This window comes from Callorhinus ursinus, unplaced genomic scaffold (genome assembly GCF_003265705.2).
Source record: "Callorhinus ursinus isolate GAN/ISIS: 27379988/994484 unplaced genomic scaffold, GSC_fseal_2.0 scaffold8, whole genome shotgun sequence".
Classification (NCBI taxonomy): Eukaryota; Metazoa; Chordata; class Mammalia; order Carnivora; family Otariidae; genus Callorhinus; species Callorhinus ursinus.
This window is the reverse complement of record NW_027397070.1, coordinates 65,806,309-65,820,514: the sequence shown is the minus strand read 5'-3', so window position 1 is coordinate 65,820,514 and position 14,206 is coordinate 65,806,309.

The window sequence follows — 14,206 nt, the reverse complement described above, 5'->3', positions numbered from 1 at the left end:
TTTCGAAGAGTGTGACCACCCACCGTGATAAAGGTCTAGACCAAGGATGCCTGGGCGGGTTTTCAGCGTCATCTAAAAGCTAGTCTTCTCCAACCTGCTTGACCCCCTTCATCAATACACCCCCACCTCATCAAAGCCAAAGGCAAATAGGGAGTCAATGATGTCATAGTAGAAAGAACAGGGGATTTTGTATCAGTAGATGTGAATTCAAGCCCCTGCAGAGCCCTGAGTACATCATCTCCCCCTTTTGTGTGTGTGTTTTCTGTACCTGCAAAATGGGCAGACGTAAACCATATTGAGCATGCAGAGCTATAAGCAGAGGGCAATGGCTTGAGGTCAGACCGCCCTGGACATGACCCCTGGTTCTGCCACTGACAGGCTGCATGACCTTGGGCTGCTTGCTTCACCCCTGGGGCACCAGCACCCCCCTCCACATGGGAATCACACCAGCCTCAGAAGGTTCTAGTGAGGAACCAATGAGGTAATGGATGTGAGGTGCCTTGCAGGGAGCCTCAAATACTAATTTCCTTCTTACCTCTCTTCCTTGAAGTATGGGAGGATAATTCCAGGAAAGCAGAGGTTGAGAGCAAACCCATCACAGAAGAGGCAACAGCCTATAGAGGTGAGATGGAATTCGCTGAAAATGAACCTCAAGCCTTCGGAAGCACACCTCCGATGTGGAGCCCCACACAGAGCTCAGACCTCTGCCTCACTTAGTGCAGGGAGATCTCATGACCCTCTCGGCCTGGGTTTCCCTGACTTTGAGAAAGGTGCACACAGAGGCAGAATCGAGAGGTCCGTGAGAATTCTACTTATCTTGTCTTCTCATTTGAATGATCATACAAAATATTACCATTTAGAGGGTCAAAGTCTCCGCCACAGTAATGATGCATAACCTTCAAACATTTTCAGAGAGTTAGACTATAATTCCTTACAGTTCTCATTGCTTCTTGGAGTCCTTAAAATTGTTTTTGTTGTAACCACACAAAGGCTTCTATGTTGGACTCAAGTGTAAGGAACACCGCAGGGAGATGCAGAGGTTAACATGCCCGAGGCACTCAGTCTGAGGGTGGTTCCTTCCCCAGTGCCCTGCACACCCGCCCATGCCAGGGTCCCCCTGGGAGGCCACCAAGGGCAGATGGCCACAGGCCATCTTCCTTAGGCACATTTGATCTCACTGCTCGGTGTCTCAACCTTGACCGTGCACTCTGGAATAAATTCTTTCCAAGGAAACTTTCTGGAGAAAGAACTCTTTAAAAGGGCAAGGGCCTCCAGGCTGCTGGGAGGAGAGATCTGGGGACCAGTGGGGGGCAGCGGGGTGGCCAAACGAGGAGAGAAAACCTGCCCCTCTTACAAGGAGGAAGAGCTGACCGCTCTTGGGGAAATGCATTCCCTTCTGCGGGAGACAAGATAGAAACAGGTTCTGTCTCCACTTGTTTCAGGGTGCAGCCCAACGGGAGCTGGCCCCGGGGGGAACTGCAGCAGTGGGCATGCGCCTCAGCATGGACACGTGTTAATATGCAAACCTGCGTGTCGGATGGACCCTGCACGGGCCGCCGTCCCCCAAGCCCTTCCCATTAGCTCCAGGGAAGTGGCCCTCAGTGCAGATGACAGTCAGCCTCCCAGACAAGTTTCAGAGAGAGGGGTCTGTGCCACAGAGACGATGTGGGGACCACCAGTGGGGTCTCTTTCCTCCACCCCCTCTCCCGCCCCCGCACAGGCCGTGACCTGTGGGCCCAGTCAGGGCACGCATCAGGGAGCCTTGAGTCCGCTGTGCTGTCTGGGAGGCGGGGCCCGCGAAGAACTTGGCCTTGCTTCCTGCCTCTGAAATTTGGCAAGAGCTGCAGATACGGAGCAGCAGGCCCAGGCATGTGAGGCAGGTGCCGGGAGAGCAGCCGGCTCCTCTCCCGCCTTCATGTGTGATTCCAAAGCAACACGGATTGGGCCACACCATGGGGACCGAGGACGCCAACAGATGCCCACCACGGCAGGCAGCCTGGATCACCAGCTGCTGTGCCAAGCCAGGGGGAGACAGAGAACCTCCGCCCAAGAGGGAGCCGAATGCCTCTGGCCCGCAGGGAGCTGCTGACTTTGGGGTAGGGGAGAGTCCCACCTCATGGTGGGGGGGCCGGAAAGGAAAGGAAAGGGTGCAGACTCCAAGGCCAGCCCCCAGCAACCAAACTGTGGGCTCCAGGCTCGTCACTGGTGTTGCCGCGCTCAGAGCAAGCTTTGCAGGGAGAGAGGCCTAGATTCACACATTTGGGGCTGCAGACGATCGCCCCCCACCCACAGTGGCCCAAGGTTCAGGGAGCTATTCACGCAGCAACATGGTGGCCAGATGTGGCCCTTGTGAGACAACAGGACCCACGCCAGGCTTGGTGAACAGTTACAGGGCCCACATCTGCCGAGGGTGGGCTCAGCGGTTGGGCGCCGGTGGGGACAGTCATCCTCAGAGCCCCACTTTCCCAGGGCCACAGCTTGTTCTCAATGTCCCAACCCCAACATCACGTTCTCGGGGAGACTTCCAACCCCCCAGATGGATCAGGTCACCACTGATAAGTCTCCTGGCTCTCGGAGTGTGCCTCTGAAATAAAATCCCCATAACATAAAATCCACCATTTCAACATTTTCAAAGTATACAATTCAGCGGCTGTTTGTACCTTCACATTGCTAGGCAACCATCCCCACTGTCTAGTCCCAGGATGTTGTCATCACCCCCAAAATAACCCCCTAGCCATTAGCAGTCCCTCCCCACCCCTGCCACATCCCTGCCCCACCCTCAGCCCACAGCAACCACCATCTGCCTTCTGTGTCTCTGATCTTCCTCCCTGCACATTTCCCATCCATGGAATCCTACATGTGGTCCTTTGATCTGCTGTTTGCGTGGAGCACGGTGGTGTCAAGTTTCACCCGTGTTGGAGCACGCATGGGTGTCATCCTTTATCTGGCCACATAGCATTCCAGCGCATGGATATCCGTCTTCCTGTTTATCAGTGTGAGGACATTTGGGTTGTTTCCACCATGTGGCCGTTGTGAGTGGTGATGTGAACGTGTGTGTACAAGTGTGTGTTTGAGCACCCGTTTTCAGTTCTGGGGACACACCGAGGAGTAGAATTGCTGGGTCACACGGTGACTCTGTTTAACTTATGGAAGAACTGCCAAACTGTTCTGATAGCCGCTGAGAACTTACTTCTTAAATAACACTTGCCATAGTGTGTGACCGTACATCTAAGGGATTCCTTGGTCAATATTTTTCTCAGCTCACTAGAACGCAAGCTCCATGAGGCACGGCCCTTGTCTCATTGGTTTCTGCCTCTCCAGCACCTAATGCAGTGGGCCTAGGATGGGTGCCAGCAAATATCCACGGAAGGCTGGGAAGGAGGGGAGGCAGAGGGAGGGAAGGAGGTGGGGGAGGGAAGAAATATTAGTTGCAAAAATAGCCCCCTTCCTCTGTCTGCTCCATTTTACAACTGACTTTGCACCTCCCCCGACCAGGAGGTGACATCTGTCTCCTGACCATTTGAAGCCAGGCTGGCCTTGTGATTTGCTTTAACCTCTAGAATGAGCTGGAGGTGACAGCACGCACATTCTAAGCTTAGGCTTCCAGAGGCTGAGGCCCAGGTGTTTCTGTCCTCTGCCCATGATCAGCGATGGTCCTGAGGGTCAAAAGAAGGATGGAGGAGGCAGAGAGACTTCCTCGCTCACTTCACACCTGTTGGCAATATCTTGTCCAACCCAACCCATCTTTACCCCAGGAGACTCAGGAAGCTGGAGTTTGCAAGGGACGGGACACAGTCAGTGTTCTCTGAGGCCACAGAGACTAAGACACTCGCCTAGACCTGAGCTTTATTATCCCCTTTTAGGACCGAGGAAGCGAGGCTCAGTGAAAGTTTTTCTCCTGGGCCACCCTGAGAGGTGGGGCCTCCCTGCAGCCAGGCACATGTCTCTCCTTTTCTCCAAGGCCAGGAGCCAGGTGTGAGGTTCAAGGGCTGGCTATCAGCGGAGACCACCCAGGCTACTGGCAGCCCTGACTGCTCACCACGCCCCCCCGCCCCCCCCCCCCCCCCCCGTGGGCACCGCCCACCCTGGCTCTGGGATGTGGCCCACACCATGTCTGTGTGAAATGTTCTTTGCCCTTTATTCACCGGGTCTCGAGGTTAAACTCAAATCCATCAAGAGAGACAAAAGCCCTAACCGATGAACACCCACTTGTCGTGTCTTTTCATTGAGATTACAGGTGCGTGACCCTCCCCTGCACAAAACCCTGTTGCCATAGGAACCTCATAGGATGCCAACTTGACAACAAGTGACCAAGAGGGACATTGACCTGACCCCCCTAAACACACATACACACACATACACTTAATTGCCAGGGGAGAAGCCACAAAAGAGTGTCCTTACCTTTACCTAAAGCACTGGTCTATTCATATTCATTAAATAAGAGTGACAAAGACACAACTTCCATTACAGTTTTCTACCAGAGGCAGAGGGGGAGAAAAATCCACCAAGACGGGGTGTCATTGTTTTCAGCCTCCTCCAAGTTAAGAGTGTGATCATCACCCTCGTTAGCGCTGGGCGGGCACAGGGACGGCTCTTTCAAAATGAGGCAGCCTCTAGTCCATGGAGGAAATTTCGAACAGTTCTTCCTTGGAGGATGGGTCTAGAGATTTTTTTTTTTCCTGTTACTCAGTCCAACTTCAGAGAGGTTTTACCCAGGAAACCCACGTGGCTGAGGGCAGGGGTCCACACTCTGTTTCCATAGGGCTCCTGAGTGAAGCATAATTTTCACACGGGTGAAAAAGAAATCAAAAGACTCTTTTGTGACACCAGAGAATGACAGGAAATGTCTCTTCCAGCGTGCATCCATGAGGTGTTTTGAGACACAGCACACCCCTTCATTCTTGCGCGGCCCATGCTGGCTTTCAAGCAGTGGCAGAAGTCCCTGGTTGGAACAGAGACCCAGCGGCAGGCCAGGCAGGGCGAAGTCTCCACAGCGCCCAGCAGATGCAACGCCTGGGGCCCCCTGTTACTTTCAGGGGCCACAAAAATGTTTCAAATTTTACTTGAACAACGGGAGAAAAATAGGAATCTAAGAATAATGAATCCAGCCTGGGATCTATCTGTCTTTATATCCACACAGTTATAAAATATAATTTTTATTACTTTCCCGTGGCGGAGGAGACCGGAGGAGGCAAGAGCGCCTGAGCCCGTGGCGGTCCGAGCCCGGTGTGTGTTCTCCAGCTCTGTGCAGAAAAGGTCCACGGACCCCTGGCCTGGCGGAGGGAAGTCCCCGGCCGCCGCCTCTTACGAAGCCGGGATGCTGGCCCATCTCTGACCTGCCGGGTGACTTGGAACAGTGGGCTGTCCTCTCTGGACTTGGGAGATTCGGTCCCTGCTCCAGCAATGCCCCTGGCGGTGTGAACTTCCACACGTGATTTGATCTCTGGGCGAACGTTCTGGAAAACAGGGAGGTTGACAGCCCGCCTCCGAGGGTTGGTGTCCGGCTGCGGGAGGATGACCCACAGCACTCAGCCAGGGCCTGCCCCTCCGAAAGCAGTTAATTCACGGTGCCCAGGAGGCACCCAAGCCCCTGCGTGCCCGTCCTCTTCTCTATTTGGAAAGCCTGTCTTGCAAAGGGCTCGGGGCTGGGAAGTGTTCCCACTGTAAGGAGAGGCCCAGGACGTCCCACCATAGCTCCACAGGTTCAAGGGGACACCAGGTGGGCGCAGGGAACGCCCACCATCGCCCACCCCCGTGGCGCAGCCACCCCAACCCCAACTCCTCCGGTGGGTCTTTCTGCATCTGGAGCCGCCCGCCTGTAATCTCTATATAACCTTTGCAATGCGCCTGCATATTTCACCCTTCCAGGCGAGCACTCCCGGTTTTTTTTTTTTTTTTTTTGTCATTCCAATTTCATTTCCTGGGCTGTGTGGACTGCGGGCTCAGCAGTCGCTCCGGTCTGAAGTGACTCCTGGGACCTCCTCACTGTTCTATATGCAAATGGCCTTGCACCTGGGCAGCCGAGCGGGCTCGCAGACAGTTTAGTTATGCAAATCTGATTGATCGAGAGCATATTGCAGGAGCTCGAGCGCAGGCCTGGGACACTGGCAGCTATATTTCACTGGCTAAATTCCCGAAGAAGGGGGGAAAAAATTAAATGCCAGGCATTTTGATGCATATTCCCTTTCAACCCCTGTAGTGCAATAGTGTTTATTTCTGAATGTGTTCAACACTCGGGTTAGACGTTGCTAATACAATTTTGCGTGCGGGGTGTGTTACTGCTGAATTAACAGAAGGCTTGTTTTTGGTGTAAAAAGCCAGTTGCTGTGATGTCACAAGCATAATAGGTCTGTCAGTTGATTTGAAATAATTCCCCAGGCATATACAGTAAAGGCAGTGTTAAAAAATAATTAGGTCCTTCGGCCTCAAAATGCTCACCCAAGTGGAGGGAGTAGTGTGAGTTACTCCGACTTTATTCTCTCCTACAACAAAAGGTAAAATAAACCGCAGGGATGCTGATTACATATCGTCATCCTGTGCGGAAAGCGTTTGTCTATTTCCCAAACAAGGGGGTTTGAAGAGTACAGAGGGAACAGCAGGCCTGGAGGAAATTAAAAAAAAAAAAAAAAATTTAAACCTCAAATCTACTTTGAATCTGCTTGAAATAATAAATTCCGCATCAGACACATTGCATTCATGCATGTTGAAGTCTGTAACTCTAGAGGCTTGGGAAGCTGGGCTTATCTTGCTTCTCTGCATTTTCCTTATTGATTTATAATCACTGATAAATAAGATACACCTCCATGGCAGACCACTGTTGCAGAAGGGAAAAAGAAAGGCATTTCTGCCCAAGTCTTTCCCTACCACCCCACCAGCACCCATGAGTCAAAATTAAACATAAATCACTGTTATGTGGGGGAGGGGAAGGTGTGGGGGGGAAGTAGAGCGAAAGAGCACATTTCACCCGCCTGTGTGTCTCCATCGCTAGAAACGGGGGTGCGCCAAAGAGGCGCCGGAAGCTGCAAGCCCCTAAGAGAAGGGGCTAGAGTGTGGGACTTGATGCAGGGATTGAAACCCACCACGCGTTCTGACATTCATGTCCATGGGAGCAAATGCATGCGGTCACTCGCTCATTCCCTGATGTCAATCACACTGCCCTGCGCAGACCAGCTCGGCGGCCTTGATGTGCATGCGCTGACCCCCACGGAGCTGCCCCCCCCCCTGGTTCTCATGGGGACACATGAGTGCAGAGGGATATTCACACACAAGGTGTTGGGGCTTGGCTGCAAAGAAGAGGAAGGAGAGATCGAAAGGCACACTTGCGGCCAGGTTTCGTCACTGGGGCAAGAGTGGCAGCCCAAGTCCATTGCTGGCCCCCAGGTCCTGTTTTCCAACTGCCCAGCATTCACACACACACACACACACACACACACACACACACGTGCACACACACACACATTCGTGTTTTACAAAACAGGCATCTGACAGGCAAAGCCCAGCCCAAGGGTCAAAACTGAAGAGCCTGGGAAAGGTCAAGTTTAATCTCTCCCCTCAACGACCTGGCGCACCCCTCCCACTGCTGACTAACAAAAGGGCCTCGGCGCTGTGACTGACAGAATTCTTAATTGTATCCACTCATTCATGACAATTTGATTAAAATATTACGCCAAAGTCTCACCCCCTGTTTGCTTCGATCCTCCAAATCTAATTTTGAATTTTCAGAAAGGAGATTACCTCCACAAGCATGACTGGGATGCTATTAACTTCTACTTAATCTTTATTACTGATGTGAATTTAACATATGTACAGCTTCGCTCTGCCCCTGTTGTTTTCCTCTCCAAAGTAACGTCTAGGCGGTATACAAGCGGTGGGCATTAATTTTCACTTTGCCATCCTGTCGGCGGCCGGCTCTTGCTTGTCTGTGCAGGAGAGGGGGTGTCGTCTTCGTGGCAGGCCCTGCTCAGGACACGGAACCTCCCCTGCCTCCCCCTCCCGAGGCCTGCCTCCCGGCTCGCCGTGGCCTCCCAGATCTCCAGGCTCTGCAAATTCGGAGGCGTGAGCCTGGCTGTCCTCCTCTCTCTGCATCGTGACAACTAGCAGATTCTTGGGAGCATGGGAGAGGCTTGTGCAGAAGAGGCCAGAGGGTCTAGAACTCTCCATTCGGTGGCTCCCACTGTCCAGCCCTGTGCTTGGGAGCCACCCCGGGACAGAACATGCCCTTGGGATCACCAGCCACAAAAGGAAAGCAAATCAACAAAGAAATGAAATAAGAACAAGAACATTGACATTGAGGTTCTGTGTTTTAAAGGGTTTCTTGTTTTTTTTCAGTTTTTAGGTTTATCTTTTTCTGTATTTTGTGTCTCATAAGATATGGGTATATGTCGGTTTTGGGGGGAAGCATAGAAAAGTCTGGAATCCTGGCCTCCAAAGCATTAATAGCAATTATTTCACACTGGGGTTGCAGGTAGGGAGGCAACGAAGCTCCTTCTAGGATGTTTCTCACTATATGTTATGGGTAAAATTGTATCTCTTGTAAACTCCTATGGTGCCATCCATCCTAACCCCCAGCACCTCAGAAAGTGACCTTATTTGGAAACAGGGTTGTTACAGATGTAATGAGTTCAGTTAGGATGGGTCATAGCAGAGCAGGGAGGGCCCTCATCCCAGGTGACGGCTGTCCTTATAAAGGGGGACATTTGTCCTTCCAAAAGACGCACACATACAGGGAGAACACCACGTGAGGATCAGAGTCAAACTGTCACAAGCCAAGAAACGACCAGAAGCTGGGAGGGAGGCCTGGAACACTCCTTCCCTAGAGCCTTCCGAGGGAGTACACCCTGCCAACACCTTGATCCCAGGCTCGTGGCCCCCAGAACTGTGGGACAATAAATTTCTGTTGTTTGAGCCGAGCGGTCGGTGGTACTTAGTTAGGGCTGCCCTAGGAAGCGAACACACTATCTGTTCCTATACTGTTTGAATCAGGTATCACAGTATTGCTCTTGAAATCTTTAAAAAATAAATATACATTTTTTGATTCCTGTAAATTACAAACCTGTCTTAGTGTGTATTGTATTTAAATCAGGAGGCCTCTGCTGGGAGCTGATATACAAAAATACATAGCATTTGTTCTTAGGGGCCTGAATTCATGCCTCCGATCTGCCTCTTAGCAAGCAGGTGAAATGCGGGCCTTCCCTTGAATTCTGTGCTCCCTCCTGAAAACACGGATCAAAGCCTCGCCCTGCCTTCCTCAGGCAGTTGTGGTGAGGGTCAGCAAATGCCACCTGGAGCCCTCTATACATTCATAGTATTAATATTTCATTCCTTGACTCTACGAATCTCCACTGAGCACTTGAAGACGCCAGGTCCTGAAGGCACAGGGGTCTCTGAGAAATGCCGAATGTGTCTCCTGCCCCTAGGAGTCACTTTGGGTCAAAGAAACCTGTAAACTACTCAGCATGCAAGAGAGAACAAAGGCTCCTACGGGCCCTCCATGGGGAGACAGGAGCCCTTCCAGTAGGAGAGTCAGGTGGCTTCGTGGACAAGGAGAGGGATTTTCAGTAGTGACTGGGGTATATCCAGTCAAAGGTGGGACAATGCAGAGATGAGAGGAGGCAAGACAGTGCAGAACCTGGAAACAGAGAGGTAAGCGATTGGCCAGGGCTGGGGCCCGGGACCCCAGAACGCAGAGACCTTGCCCGGCTCAGCCAGTGCCTGATCTTTGGTCCTAGAACAATGACAAGCACACGGTTGGATTCCCTAAACTTTTGCTGGGTAAATGAATGTTGGGTGAGGTCATTGAGAGGAGACGACTGCCTGCTGACTTGCAAGCTGGCCCTGGACAATCGGGGCCTCCTCGCCCCCTCCCCTGGTCTTCAGAACACGTGTCCTGCTTGCCTCCCAGAAGCTGCTCCAAGGACACAGCCTTGAGATGGAAAGGTGGAATTGAGATCATCGGGACGGTATATGCGAGGGAACCCAGTGAAGGCCTCTACATAAGCTTTTAAGATTTGGTGGGCAGGTGCAGCGATGTTCTTGTCTTGCGGCTGCCCAAGACCCAAGACACCTGTCACCCAACCATCTGGAGTGGCTGCCTCTTTCCTTGGATCTTTCCCTGATCTCTGCATAAGGGGGCCAGTTTCAATTAGTCTCAGGAGGCTCCCGAGGGGTCAGGAAGGAGCGGGGGGAGGTGAACTGTGAGAGCAGCATAGCAAGGGGTAAAGCTGGAGGGACAGGCAGGGGTGAGGTCACTGCCCCCAGCTTTGGAGACTCTGGAAAGGAACTACCCTCTGTCCTGAGCCACTGGAAGGGTTTGGTATCCTCGATGGTCATGGCAGGAAACAGGTAGATACCTAAGTCAATGAACTTGGAAAGAACTTGATCAACAGACTCCTTAGAAGAAGGTCAGCAGAGAAGCCAACAGGATGACACAGGAGCAAATTCCCAAAGGGGTGATGGAGAACGTGTTTCCGGAACCTGGGGCAGAGACAACACCAAAGAGGCCACCCGCCAGCCCGCCACACCCGGGAGGCAGCCAGAGGCAGGAAGCCCTCCCCTCCTCTGGTCTCCTCCAGGGCTCCCACTGACCAGACCCCGCCAGGACCAGAGGGCAGGGCAGCCCTTGATGCAGTTCACAAAGACATTCACTCAGGTCGGCTCCTGGGCTCTGAGCAGGGGAGAAGGGAAGTCAGAGAATTTAAACTCAGAAGAGACAGGGTCCATTTGTCCACTTAGAAAGCCACTTTGGCACTTAAAGAAAAAGCAGGTAGTTGTGTTACGGGACCCTGAGTTGAGCAATGGGATGGGCTGTAGATATAGGTATTTATGATCTGGTCGGAAAGAAGGTAAGAAGGGGACAGACTCTACCCCAACTTAGGAAGGGACAATTAGCCTCTGGCTAACGTGGGCTCTGGGTTGCCAGCACATATAAATACCCATTAAACATCTCTTGATTAAAAATACTTGTGCTGGACGCCTGGGTGGCTCAGTCGGTTAAGCATCTGCCGTCGGCTCAGGTCATGATCCCGGGGGTCCTGGGATCGAGCCCCCTGCCGGGCTCCCTGCTCCGCGGGAAGCCTGCTTCTCCCTCTCCTTCTGCCCCTCCCCCCTGCTTGTGCTCGCGCTCTCAGATAAATAAATAAAATCTTTAAAAAAATAATTGTTCATTCTAGCGAACATACGATCGCACTTGTAGCCCTGCGTGACCACATCACAGATCCTAGAAGTTAGCAGGGAGTTTCTCCCCAGTCCTCAAATACACTGTGGCCGATCTGTCCCTCAGCGTCACTCTCCCTGCCCTCCTAGGTGGACATGTGATTTTCATTATAAAGACCACGTTTGCCAGGTTTTCCTGCAGCCAAGAGGGGCCATGTGACAAAGTCCAGGACAAATAGGGCTGGAAGTGATCCGTGCGACCCCTAGTCCTGCCTTAGGAAGAAGGGAGTGTGTCTCCTGCCCCTTCCTGCTGGCTCGTGCATAGACGTCGGAGTGGGCCAAGAGAGGGTAAAACAACAAAACAGAAGGAGCTTTGGCCCCTGCATCATGGAGCTACCCTGTCAGCCCCGGACTGAATTTCTCAACCTGGGTGAGAGAAACACATCTCTGTATCATTTCTCTACTAACAGAAAAGGAGCTTATCTCCTGAGACAGGGGTTCTCCTTGTCTTACCTCAGTACCTTTGTTGACTCCCATTCCCAAGTCCTGGTGGAACCATTATCCATCCTTCAAGGCCTGGTTCAGACGCTAGCTCCGCGGTAAAGGCTTCTCTCCGGTCAGCCCAAGCTAAGGATGCGCTGTAACAAACATCCCCGAATCTCAGAGGTTCATTCCAACCTGTGCTGGAGCCAGAGGTGTTAGCCAGGGTGGGGGCCGTAGCTGTTGGAAAAGAAGCCCAGCTCTTATAGCTCCGCCCCAGCAGGGCACAAGACATTCTCCCTGTCACTGGCCAAAGCGGGCCACTTGGCCGCGTTGGACATCAACAGGAAGTTTAATCTTATCACAAGAATAAGGACACAATTCTGCCACAACCGCCGAGATAGGCTCTATGCATCTGTCCATCCCCAACCCTACACCTACCGTGGGCCCACCTGTGTGCAAGGCACTGAGTGCTTATCATCATTTGCACTTCCTAGCCCTGGGGATGTGGTGCACATCTGGAATAAATTAAAGATTTTGTTCCCCCACATTGAGCATAGCCCAGATGTTTCCATAAAGTGAGGATGTTAGACATCTCTGGATTCCCAGAGACCACACAGAGCCTCGAACAAAGCAGATGTTCAGCAAACACTTGTTGGATAAAGGGTGGGAATTCATTCATTCATTCACTCATCAAACCCATGTGGAGCTCCCACTGTGCGCCAGGCCCTGTGTCATTCCCCTGGAATAATCAGGGTCCAGGAGGGAGTGGGAAATTTCTGGAAGGAGAAACCAAAGACGCTATTCCCAAGACCAGCAAAAGCCCAGCTCCTCATGCAAGCGACGAATTCACTAAAACCGCATCAACGCTGCTGGAAGCAACAACCAAAAAACAAAAAAGGAGGCATTTGTTTGATTTTTTAAAAGTATTTCTTGGGGTGCCTGAGCGGCTCAGTCAGCTGAGCATCTGACTCTTGATTTCAGCTCAGGTCATGATCTCAGGGTCCTGAGACTGAGCCTCAAGTCAGTTTCCATGCTCAGCACGGAGTCTGCTTGAGGATTCTCCCTCTCCCTCTCCCTCTGCCCGTCCCCCTGCTCACACGCTCTCGCCATCTAAAATAAATAAATAAGTCTTTTTTTTTTTTTAAGTATTTCTTATTTTGTATGCCTGTGATTTGCAGGAAACACTGCTGATGAGGGCTTTTTTATAGACTTTTTAAAAAATCTGTTTACAACATTTGCCTTAAAATTAAAAGATCACAAAACTTTCCATCTTTCCTCCTTCCTAACCTTCTACTTGGCAAACATTTGATTTATTTTGGTCCTGTTTTCAAGGGGCCTGAAACCAAGAGTCAGCTGCCCGAAGTGGGCAGACAGTGCGTCCTTTGGCTCTGGGTGGAGGAGCAGAGAAGCTCGGGGCCCTGGGGCAGCCCAGCCCCGGAGGGGCCAGGTAGGAGCCAACTGTGTCTGCTCTGGACCAGGTGGGAGAAGCAGGCAAGGGGCCATCTGCAAACAATGCCTTAGCCCAGAGGCAATACCCAAAACTCCAAAATATTTAGCAATGGGCAGAGCAGGACAGCGACCAATCGGAATGAACCCCTGCCAGTGAGGCTATAGCTGGTTCCCACCCCCCCCCCAAGCCCCTTCCCCCTCGGTCAGGCGTTAATCTGAGTCAAGGGACACCCAGAGTGGGGTTTGGGAGCAGCCGGAGCCACAAGGACAGTGACTACAGGACCTATTTTCTGAACAGTAGGGAAGAATTTTAACACCGAAGAACCTGTACATTGTACCAGGGCCTCCCAGCTGGACAGAACACTGCCTTCCCCCGCAAGGAAGTCCCCCAGACTGAGACAGAGAGCTGGGGACCACAGTAGTCTGTTAAAAATAGGTCAGAAGGTCCGTGCGGTTTTGGGCATGCGTATCCCCAGTTTCTCTGTTAGTAAAACGGTGGTAACCACGTTAGCCAGCCTCAGAGCATCAACCCATATCAAGAACTCAGAAAGAGCCTGCCTTAGAGTAGACGTCCTTAATACAGGTCAGCTATTCTTATTACTAGATGGAAAAGATTTTTTAAAATTGTATTTTTAAGTCTGCCATCCCAGAGACCGTAGAATGGGAAGAGAGATCAGCTGTGCGCCTGTAAACCCACACCAAGCTCATTACGCTTCTTGCGAAGTAGAGTGAGGATTGTAGGGGTTCTCTTCTGATACAAGGCATAGATGCTTGGTGGTGTCTATTCAGGCTGCTTCGAGAAAGTCCCTTCTTCCTGTTGCTCTAGAGGGGCCCAAAGAGGCACTGGAGACAGAGAACGCAGAGGTCTTTGGGGTGCTAATAGCTGATAAAGTGGAATGTTCAAGGTTTGGGGTGTCGGAAGGACCACGCACCAGCTCAGTGACCCCCCCAACAAGAGCTCCCACCTTTCTGAGCCTCAGTGTTTTCGTCAGGAAAGTGGGCATAAAAACCCCGTGCCTTATAGGATTGCAATGCTGCTTAGCAACAAGTGATAAGGTCAACTGTAGCTCTCGTGAGCCTCTTACTAAGATCACTGCCTTGTGGGCACCTGAAGAAATGGGTG